Raw genomic sequence first — 11,874 nt, 5'->3', positions numbered from 1 at the left:
AACGACCGACTTGTGATGAAATTTTAGATTCCATTGACTTCACAGACTTTAACGTTTGTGTAGCATGCATTAAAGGAAAACAGACTAAAGATAAGAAATTAGGCGCATATAGAGCTACAGACGTCTTAGAATTGATACATACGGACATCTGTGGGCCATTTCCAACTCCTTCTTGGAATGGTCAACAATATTTTATATCATTCATAGACGATTATTCTAGATATGCCTACCTTTACCTAATTCACGAAAAGTCCCAATCAATAGACGTGTTCAAATCCTTTAAGGCAGAAGTTGAGAATCAACTTAATAAAAGAATTAAAAAGGTCAAATCTGATCGTGGTGGTGAATACTACGACAGATATGACGGTTCAGGTGAACAACGTCCGGGACCATTTGCCAAATACCTAGAGGAATGTGGAATCGTCCCACAATACACTATGCCGGGGTCACCCAGCATGAATGGTGTAGCTGAAAGACGAAACAGGACTCTTAAGGATATGGTAAGGAGTATGATTTGTCATTCCACCTTGCCAGAGTCACTCTGGGGAGAGGCATTAAAAACAACAGCATACATTCTTAATAGAGTACCAACTAAGGCAGCGGCTAAAACACCTTATGAGCTTTGGATTGGGCGTAAGCCTAGTCTGAAGCACCTTCATGTTTGGGGATGTCCAGCTGAGGCAAGGCCTTATAGGCCTAATGAAAAGAAATTTGAACCCCGAACAATTAGCAGCTATTTTATATGGTACTCAGAAAAATCAAGGGGCTATAAATTTTATGATCCTAATTTGAGAACGACTTTTGAGACGGGAACGACAACGTTCTTTGAGGATATTGAGTTTGGGGGGAAGATTAAGGTTAAAGATTTTGTCTTTGAGGAAGAATTGGTAACAATTCCAGAACTGATTCTTCCACCAATTGACTTTCCCATTATTGAACAAACTCAAGATGATCTGGTTGTTCAGGAAGAACAAAATCCAGATCAAATTCAAGATCCTCAAGAACAAGTGCCTCAAGAGCCAGCTCCATTGCGGAGATCCACTAGAGAAAGGAAAAATGCTATTTCGGATGATTATGTAGTATTTATCAATGAGGTAGAGGAAAATGTTGGCATGACGGAAGACGACCCGGTCAACTTTCATCAAGCCATGCAAGGTTCCCATTCAGATAAGTGGATCGAAGCAATGAATGAGGAGTATAAGTCTATGCAAGACAATTCAGTTTGGGAACTTATCCCATTACCTGAAGGAGTGAAACCCATTGGTTGCAAATGGATTTTTAAAACCAAGCGGGATTCCAATGGTAATGTGGAGAGATATAAGGCACGTCTTGTAGCTAAGGGTTATACTCAAAAGGAAGGGATTGATTATAAAGAGACTTTCTCTCCGGTTTCATCGAAGGACTCTTTAAGAATAATCATGGCTCTTGTTGCTCACTTTAATTTGGAGCTTCATCAAATGGATGTAAAAACAGCTTTTCTCAATGGCGACATTGATGAGACTATCTATATGGTGCAGCCAGAAAACTTTGTGTTGGGAGACCCAAAGAATATGGTGTGCAAACTAAGAAAATCCATTTATGGGCTAAAACAAGCTTCTCGTCAATGGTACCATAAATTTCATCAAGTAATTCTCTCATTTGGTTTTGAGATGAATACAGTTGATGATTGTGTGTATCATAAGTTCAGTGGGAGCAGACATATTTTCCTGGTCTTGTATGTTGATGACATACTGCTTGCCACTAACGATATAGGCATGTTGCACGAAACTAAGAAATTTCTATCAAAGCATTTTGAGATGAAAGATCTTGGTGACGCCTCTTTTGTATTAGGAATTCAGATACACCGAGACAGATCTCGAGGTATTCTTGGATTGTCACAAAAGAGCTATATCGATAAGGTTCTCAAAAGGTTTGGGTTACAGGATTGCAAACCAGGGGACACCCCAGTTGCTAAGGGAGACAAGTTTAGTCTCAAACAGTGCCCTAAGGGAAGTTTGGAAATTCAAGAAATGCAAAAGATCCCTTATGCTTCAGCTGTAGGGAGTCTTATGTATGCCCAAGTATGTACGCGTCCAGACATAGCATTCATAGTAGGGATTTTAGGCAGATATTTAAGCAATCCAGGTCTTGACCATTGGAAAGCAGCCAAGAGGGTCATGAGATATTTGAAGAGAACAAGAAACTACATGCTCACATATAGGAGGTCAGACCAGTTAGAGATCACTGGGTACTCTGACTCGGATTTTGCGGGATGCCAAGACAGCTTAAGATCAACTTCAGGCTATGTCTTTCTGTTAGCTGGTGGAGCAGTTTCTTGGCGTAGTGCCAAGCAAGGTCTTACTGCTTCATCAACCATGGCAGCAGAATTCGTAGCAATTCATGAGGCATCTGACCAGGGCATTTGGCTGAGAAATTTTGTCACGGGGCTGCAAATAGTTGAAGGGATTGAAAGACCACTCAAGTTGTATTGTGACAATAGATCAACAGTCCTGGATTCTAACAATAATAGGAGCTCAACCAAGTCAAAGCACATTGACATTTAGTTCTTAGTTGTTAAAGAGAAGGTACAAAGTGGACAAATATCCATAGAACACTTAAGAACAAACTCCATGATTGCGGATCCACTCACTAAAGGTCTACCACCCAAGGTCTTTCATGAGCATACTGCTCACATGGGTGTGCTACAGTTTGAGGAATCTTGATTTTAGTGGGAGTTTCGTCCATTATGTAATTCATGTTCTATGTTTAATTGTAAAGTACAAATACATTGTATTTGGACTTTCTGATCAGAAATAAAGTTTAAAGTATTCAGTTTTTGGTTACTTTGTACATTTAAGTTATGGTATGATCTCATTCGATAAAGTAGGACCAGTTGAAAATTGACATGCATTGACCAACTTCATGTAATTTTCATGCTACACTTTTCATAATGGGTCTATGTCATTTAGTTGTGTCAGTACGAGTGATCATTGATGGGTTTAGTTATGCTTATTATGACGAAAGCCTCCTTGGTTCCATGTGCTGATATGATTAATGGACGGAACAATTTGGATTATACTCAAGGTAATTATAATGGCATTTTTTGACGTCATAAAGTTTAACACACTCCTAAGGATACATGTGTGACCAGTGGGAGATTGTAAGATTTATGGGTCACATATGTAATTAATTAATAAAGTGTGTTGGGGTCATTATATAATTAGCCAATAGACTAGGGGTCAATTAATATATAATAGTTTATGGCTAAAGAGCATAATAGTTATGAAAATTAATAGTGTAGATACCAGACAATTTCTAATTTAATGAGGGGCTGAATTGGAAATACTGCAATTTGGGATATAACCAATAATAGTTATATATAGGGGTAATGGTCCCCAAGGCAAACACAACAAGACTATTCAGTTTCAAAACCCTAAAGGAGAAAACTCTCTGGTTCTCTCTATCCCCATCAAGAGAGCAAGGTCTTCAGGGTGTTTTGCTGAGGAAGATCACTCAACCCATTGGCTCTATCATCATCATCCCAGGATTTCATTAATGGCAATTCCCACAGGTACGCTTCCGGACTTGGTTATTCATCATGTAATTGACATAGATAATTAACATTATAATTTTAAATTTTTGATACATATACAAAGTAAGAGTCACTTTCACATGCAAAGTCCGCTTCAACATCTAGACAACTTATTTCAACAGTCTCTCAGGATAGAGAAGATAAAACAACAATAGCCCTACCAATGTTTTATGAGTGGAACCGAATAGGCAAATATGATAGAAATGAAATAATTTATTTAGAGGAAACAACTATTTATTTATTTGAAAACATAAATTAAGGCAAAAAGAAAAGAGGAAAAAATAGAAATTGATATCTTATGCAAAATAAGATTGGTGTTGAAAAGCATGATTCTAAAGGTCATCATGTTGAAGACGATGGTGATGGAAAGAGAGATGAAAAATTCAACACTTGTGGAACGGAGATGGAGAGAGAGAGAGAAACATCTATGTTTATAGTATAACTCGTAAAAAGGGCTAGACTATGGAATTTGTTTTTAATTTTTATGAGGTTGCCAACATGATTATTGTAACCTAGCCTAAATCAAGGATAAGAAATACAACGTCAAGTAGAATATGATTAAAAAACTGATTAGTGTATCATATATTTTGTATGCATCAAACATATGATTACAATAAGATAGAATATGATTAATTAATCATATCATATCTATTTATCTTGTCCATCAAACAAATCACAATAAACATAAAAAACTAGATAACGTATTGAATAATGATATGAGAAAAAGAGAACAATATAGATTATATAGTTTATTGTTCTCTACCCTTAAATTATATCTCAATTGACAAATATTAATATTGTTAGGTTGAACATCTTGTTACGAGTTCAAATTCAATACATCAGAATTGTGTAAGTTAATTATTGTAGTATTTATCATATCTTTTATATATATATATATATATATATATAACAAGGAAGTACGTTAGACTTAAAGTATGTTTCCCATTGATCAAAATGCTAACAAGTAACCAATTAAATTATTCTCAAACTTTTACTCAAGAATAAATTGATTATTGTCGAAAAAACACTCCACTCACCTCCAACTCAACGGTTTTTTTCATTGCACTAAGCCATTAATCTTGTGAATAGCATTATTATAAAGCATTTACATATCTCAAAGAAGAACAAAAGCTTTGAATGAACATTAAGTTAGTAACTTAATATAACTAACTTAAATAAGAAATAAACTAGTGTTAATACAGTCTAGTGCTTTAAGAAGTATAATTTCCAGTTCTAGAGGTCTAGTGCTTAACCTCAGAAGAAACAGAGAAGAAGTAGTAAACCAAACCAGATTAGGTGCTAAAACATTTGAAAAGCAAAAGAATGTAGGTAAATGAATCTTGAATGAATTAGTATGTATATAGTTGACACTATATTTTTGAATGAAGCGTGTGTACCACACATTAATGTGCAAAAGACAACGGGAGTGAAGTCAGCCATTGAGCGGGCCTTCACGTGTCTAAAACAAAACGTGTACTATGCCAAGCAAATTCATTTAATGATTGGCCTATATTTATGCACTATTTTTTTTTCCATCATGAATATCACATCATAAACATAACAATGTAAATCTTCATAGTTCTTAATGAATATACATTATAAATATAAGACACAAGCTGCATTGTGAGAAAATGTGATGAAAAGTGTGAAATAAAAATACTAAAATTTCAATTTTAGAAATAGATGATTAAAATTTATGATTTAGAAATAAAGAGACTAAAATTCTAATTTATGCATTCAACTCTATCTCTAATAAAATTAATGATTAATTTATTTTGAGTTAATAAAATTAATAATTAATTACTAATATTAACTATTTAAAAAATTATCAATAATGTATTTGAACAAACAAAAAATAACACCACAATCAAATATATCCTATATTTACTCTTTGATGATGATGTTTCTAATGTAAAACACAACTTCAATATATATCTCTAGAATTCATTGATTGTAATTTACTATACATATCATAAGTTAATTTTGGATAAATTATTGTTTCTCTTTGATATCTATTGGATAAAAATATGAAGAAAAAAAATTATAATACAATAATTACAATGTACTAAACAAACAAACATATGATAAATATTTTTTATGAGTTAATTAATTGAAAGATGACTCTTCACCGATTAATTCATTAAAAGAGAAATTCATATTTAATTATTAACGCATCTCTTGAATAATTTATACAATATAAATATATAAGAGATACATGTTTAACATTTAATAAATAATTAAAAGATTATTATTTACAAAATATTTAACTAAAAGATAAATATATATTTAATTTTTTTATATCTCTTGAATATTATATAAATAAATAAAATGAAGAAAGTCATAATACATTGTTCAAAATTTATTCTATACAAACTATACATATGAAAAATGTTTTTCACTTATATACTAAATATGGGTTTTTGTTTGAAACCTAAGCAAGAACAAAATAATAATGATTGCAATAGTTATATTGATAGAATAATTAACCTTTAATGTATTTTTTCATTACTTAATTAGCAGATTGGGAAAATCATTTCAATTATATTAATTTTTTTCGTATATTTTTTCAATTCAATTTAATTTTTGGACTATTTGTATATTATTTACTTTCATACAATAACCCATCCCGTTTGCGTGCGGTCCGTTCCGTTCAGGTGCACGGATATATTGCTAGTAATATTAAAAACCATAACCAAAAAATTATGTGACTTACTGTGTTGCAAACGAGGTGCAAAGCAAGTTAACAACAATTTTCCAACTTTTTATTTTTGGTCACTGCAGTATCGCCTTCTCATTATATGTATATTTCGGGCCATTGCTTTGGAGTATGGGCTTGGGCTCTATATTTCTTTGGGCCATTGCAGTGTGGTAATCATTTGAGCATGGATCGGGACGGGAAAATAGAAAACTACTCATCCCACCCCTCACTATATGTTCAAAGGCCTAAGAAAAACCCAAAAATATCCTTATCAGATCGGTTCTTTTAGATGGTATTTTTATGAATTGACAGATCTGCAAAATAAGTTTAGCACAGAGTCAAGGAGACCATAATTTGATATAAGAGAGATTAAAAAAGTTAATTTACAACAATCTCCATTAATTAAGTTACTTATTTTTAAACAAAAAAAGGTGCACCCAGGAAGAAGCTTCCACGACCCAACGCCACCAAGATTCCATGGACAAAAAAGAAACATTGGATTCGATCATACACCAATTTAAAATTTATCTCGTGCATAAAAATCACGAAGTAATAACCACTAAGTTAAGCCAAAAAGCTGGGCTTATTAAATTTTATATGTTCCTAAAAAACGAACCTGAAAGACGGTGTTGCCGAATATAGTCATAGTTATGCACACAATTGCAGTATGGTGGAACATTCCTAATCAACAATTGAACATGCCTCATTATTGCTCCAAAATTCTGTCTATTACTCCATTTTCTTCCATCTCTCACCCGATACATACATATATCATATCAATTTGTTTGTACGTAAATAAAAAGAATCTATATACCCTATTTTCATATCTTCGGGAAAATTAAAAAATATGTACCTATTCTCCTTGGCTACATAAAGAGTATCTCTAAATTGAGTGAGGGGATTGATTTTGTGTCGTTTTCCCCTTAATAAAAGATTTTTGAAAAGATTTTCATGTCTGCTTTGGGAGGGACCTTGATAAATATTTATTATATAATTATATGACTTGTCTCATGCATCTTCCGTAACAGTCCAAATATATAATTTATATTAAAAGAGTTGAATTTGACCAAACTCTATGAACATAAATTATAATATGGAAAATGATATTTTATGTCGCTATCACCTCCGAAAATAGTATTGGCTGCATTATGTAATTGTATTGTTCTCTATTTTGTCCTTAGTGGTGGAAGGGGCCACGTCGGATTTTACAACTGCCAAATGCCTATAAATGAGATTTTTTATATTTTACTGGACTAAATGAGAATTTTTTATAAGAAAACTAAATAAGAAATATCATGTATATACAAAATAATTGATAACATATATTATCATGTGATCATATAAAAAATTTAAAATTAAATAGTTGTTCTTATGTTTATTTAATAGTAATTATGCATGCGTAAAAAAAGAGTAATTATCCTACACTGCTAACAAATATTTATCGTACTATAATAATTTGTAATCAACTACGATGGTGCATATTAAATTAATATATTTTTATCAATAAAATATTCTTTTAAAATTATAATTCACGTTCACACACATATTTAATACCTTTAAATAAATCTATACTATCTCACAAGGGCAAATATATAGCTTATTTATGCAAATAAAAATGTACACAATAATTTACAACTTTGTAAGACTAAATTGATATTTCTATTTTTTTAATGGATCAAATAGCTAGCTATATGTTTGTTTTTTCTTTCTCAAAGACATATTTGGGCTTTCACAAAATATTATAAACTTCTTTTCCTTAAAATGTTATAAGCTTTTATAGTATTTTTATAGTATAGTGAGAAAAGAAAAATGTTACTGCTTAAGATTTTATGAATAGATATCCACGAAGCCTATGCTTTCAGACGTTATGTTTTTAGTTTAAATTTTTTAATAAGAAATATACTCCTTTTTTATCTCAAGAAATGTACATATATATACTTATCAGCTTGGAGTATATTAATAGTTATTTTTAATTTAATTTTTTTTTTCATACCGTTAAAACAACGTTGGGATCTACAACAAGAATTAATCAATAAAATAAAAGATAAATAATTGCAGAAAAAAATACAAAAACGAAGAATATTCTTGGTTTTCTGCTGAAAACGAATAACGTTTTTTAATAGAACTGAAAACCAGAAAATAGAGATTGTTTAAAGTTCTCCTTTCTGTAGTTATGAAAACAAGTTTTTTCAATCATCGCAAACGAAAATTAAAGAAAGATATTAGAAGAATAACACCCAGAATTTACGTCTTCAGTTTCAATGATGAGACCTACGTCACCGACAAACAAACAAAATTAATATACTATTGTTAATTGAACTTTACAAGATGAATGTTTTCCCAAGATTGATCTCATGCTATCTATCACTGTTTATGAACCAGCAATACTAGTCTTTTCACTCAATCTCATTTTTTTCCCTTGATCTCTCTTATGATTTTCTATGAATCACGAATTGCATATGCCCCTCTCTCAATCAACAATTACCATTCGCAACAACACATTACCACTTACATAATGCATTTACAGCTATAATATTTAAAGACAAACTTCATAACTAACTATAATTAACATTGTCTTACCTAAATTCAGTTATAACTAACTAACTTCAAGTTGTTACTAATTTGAGATACACTTCCACACATACAATTAAAAATAATTTTTCTCGAAAATTATTTTTTTTCAAATTAGAAATAAAAGATGTCTTATCTACCAAAAAAATAATAATAAAATAAAATAAAAGATGTCTTAGCAATGAAATCTAAATTAATTGAATGATATTTTAGAAATGATCATATAATTATATATATATAATTTATTTATATTTTAAACTATCAAAACTTGATTTTTTTTTCTCTATTCAAAATCTGATAAGTAATTCGCAGTCATAGACGTATTAATTTGATACAGTGTTTACAATATGGAAATACCCTTATTTTATGTGTATACTTTAATTAATTATATAATAATCATGTATGATATCAAACGATGTGGATGAGGTCGAATGTTGCAAATTGAGGAATAATCATCATGACTATAATTCTAAATTCAATCTTAGAAATATTCTACCACTTTCCAGCACGAAAGCTGTGGAGTGGATGCATTAACAAAAGAGATTCCTACCCCCTTCTTCATGAGGAGGCAAAAGAATAAAAGAATTAATTATAATGATTGGGTTGATAAGTGTTAAACCACTTGGACATGCATTGACAAGGTTTGGATGGCTTAAATGCTTAATATTTTGTACCAACTAATTTTGCGAATGATATTAGGACAACAAAGGCAGACAGATGGCCGAAGATTCTCATAATGAGTCATCACCTTTTTTTACTACAACATTTTATTTCATTATTATTTTTAGTTGAAAAGATGTGGAATCGTGCATAAAGATATTAGATTAATCAAGTGTTGAGTTGTAATAATTCATGCTTTGTGGATGAATTGTTAAAATTGTGGTAATGCCCCGAAGTGAATGTTAATTAAATTAATAGGTCAAAGAAAGACATGTATGGGGAATATTTTCACAATAGTACGATTCTGACTATGTATTAATCTTGTGAATGAGCTGTTCAAATACTGTAATTTATATATCTACAAAATAAGATTCATTACGAGCAAACAAGATATTATACTATATAATAAACAGACAAGATGAGTTCAATTGTATTATGAGAAGAGATAAAAGTAATATTTTCAAACTAGTAAAAGAAAAGCTAGAGTCGACAAATTGGATTTTCAAAGGGGAATGAAACCAAATTTGACGAGTGCACAGGCAATATCCAGACACATGATCAACATGTGTTTAGATTTCACCATTAACATAGATAAGGAATGGACTAAATAAAGATTCATAAAATACTTAGATTTCATCTCAACCCAAAAACTTTAAGGGAATAGATTTATGGGTTATTCTCCCTATATATCCAATATAGCCTTCATTCCTCGTCAATGTGAGACTAACCACTCGTAATTGAATTCCAACACTCTTTAGAATATAATCTAAACAAAAATATATATTTAAAAAGTTGTTTGTATTTAATTTTGTATACAATTTTTATATATTATTTTATTTATATTTTATCTGGGAGTAATTATTCACCATTAACATAAATATAAAATTAAATATATTGATTTGGCCGTAATACAAGCTTATTAATACTAATGATGGATTATGATTGAAAACGTCAAAAGTTACAAGACGATTTATTTTGAGACAAATTTTATTACGAATAAATTGTGAAAGTAATAATTTTTTTCGGCGGGCAACTTGGTCATGAAGATCCATCGGTGCATAGAGATTAATTGTTTGTAGTTTGAACCTGCCTATGTAGGCATTATTTGAGTTGGGCCTTAATTAATTTGTGACAACCATGCATAAAACTTGGAGCCTCGAGCTATAGTACCCCCACTAATCACCATTTTTCTTCACAAATAAATACATAGATATATAGATGACAATCTATCTAACTACTAATGGTCCATTAGTGTTAGCTCACATCACATGGCGCCATATATGTTGCAATTACATGTTCCACGCACTATGGGTTAAAAAGGTCCATTCCTTATTAATTGTCTTCAACCATATACTCCTACATCGCTTTCCTTATTGTGAAGACAACAAAAATGAAAAGCGATTAAATAAGATAAAAACACTAACATAGTTACATTCACATATTGCCACTTTGTTGCTGACTATACTAGTGGGTAATGCTTGAAACCCATATTTTTTTGTGTGAAGTGTAACTTGACTTAGTTTGGATTTAGTGCAAGCGTGCGGTTAGACTCGTACGTCAAAAAAATTAAACACCAACCACCAGACATTCTTTATCCCACAAAATAATTGACTCGTCACAAGGTTCTGAACACAAAATTTAGATTTCTTATAATAAAATACATATTATTTAACTTTTTTTTTCATTTTTATAAATGTGCTTAAATCTTGTGTTAAAAATTTTGAGATAAGTAAAAGTTTCTCCTTTATCTCTCGACCAAGAAGAAGAAAAGGAAAAACAAAAGACACTCAGTTTTGAAAGTTTGAATCCAAAAACTTTATTTGTACTCTAAAAAATCCATACACTTTATACAAAAAGTGAGAAAAAAAACCTGAAACCATAAAAACGAGTGGGTCACGCGTCACTTCTCCCAATGTGAGACAATCCCTGTATAATATTTTTGTTTTAATTTAACAGTTCAAAAAACATAGAAATAGAAGTGTAGTACAATTACAAATGACAAATATGAAAGTTTGGAGATTTAGGCGATACTTGTGTATGAACAAAAGCCAAGTGGAGCATATATATTTTGAAATTTAAATTAAAGGTGAAGTAAGTGGAAATGGAAAAGGACCATACGGGATCAATTGAAAAGATATATAATGATAAAAAAATTAAAGGGCAGGATCCGTAGTACACGATCTCAGAAATCAACGATTCAGGTTTAGGCATGATTTTTAACGTACAAGTTAATAAAAACACTATATCATATCAAATGTGGAAATACAGCAATGAGGCGAAAAAAGGTGGAGTTAAGAGAGTCAAGATCCGGTTCTTCGCAGCCACTCTGCAGTATGGAATTGTGTGTATGTGTCACATAAAAAATTAATACACT

The sequence above is a fragment of the Cicer arietinum genome, chromosome 3 (genome assembly GCF_000331145.2).
Source record: "Cicer arietinum cultivar CDC Frontier isolate Library 1 chromosome 3, Cicar.CDCFrontier_v2.0, whole genome shotgun sequence".
Lineage (NCBI taxonomy): Eukaryota > Viridiplantae > Streptophyta > Magnoliopsida > Fabales > Fabaceae > Cicer > Cicer arietinum.
Note: the sequence above shows the minus strand (reverse complement) of the source record.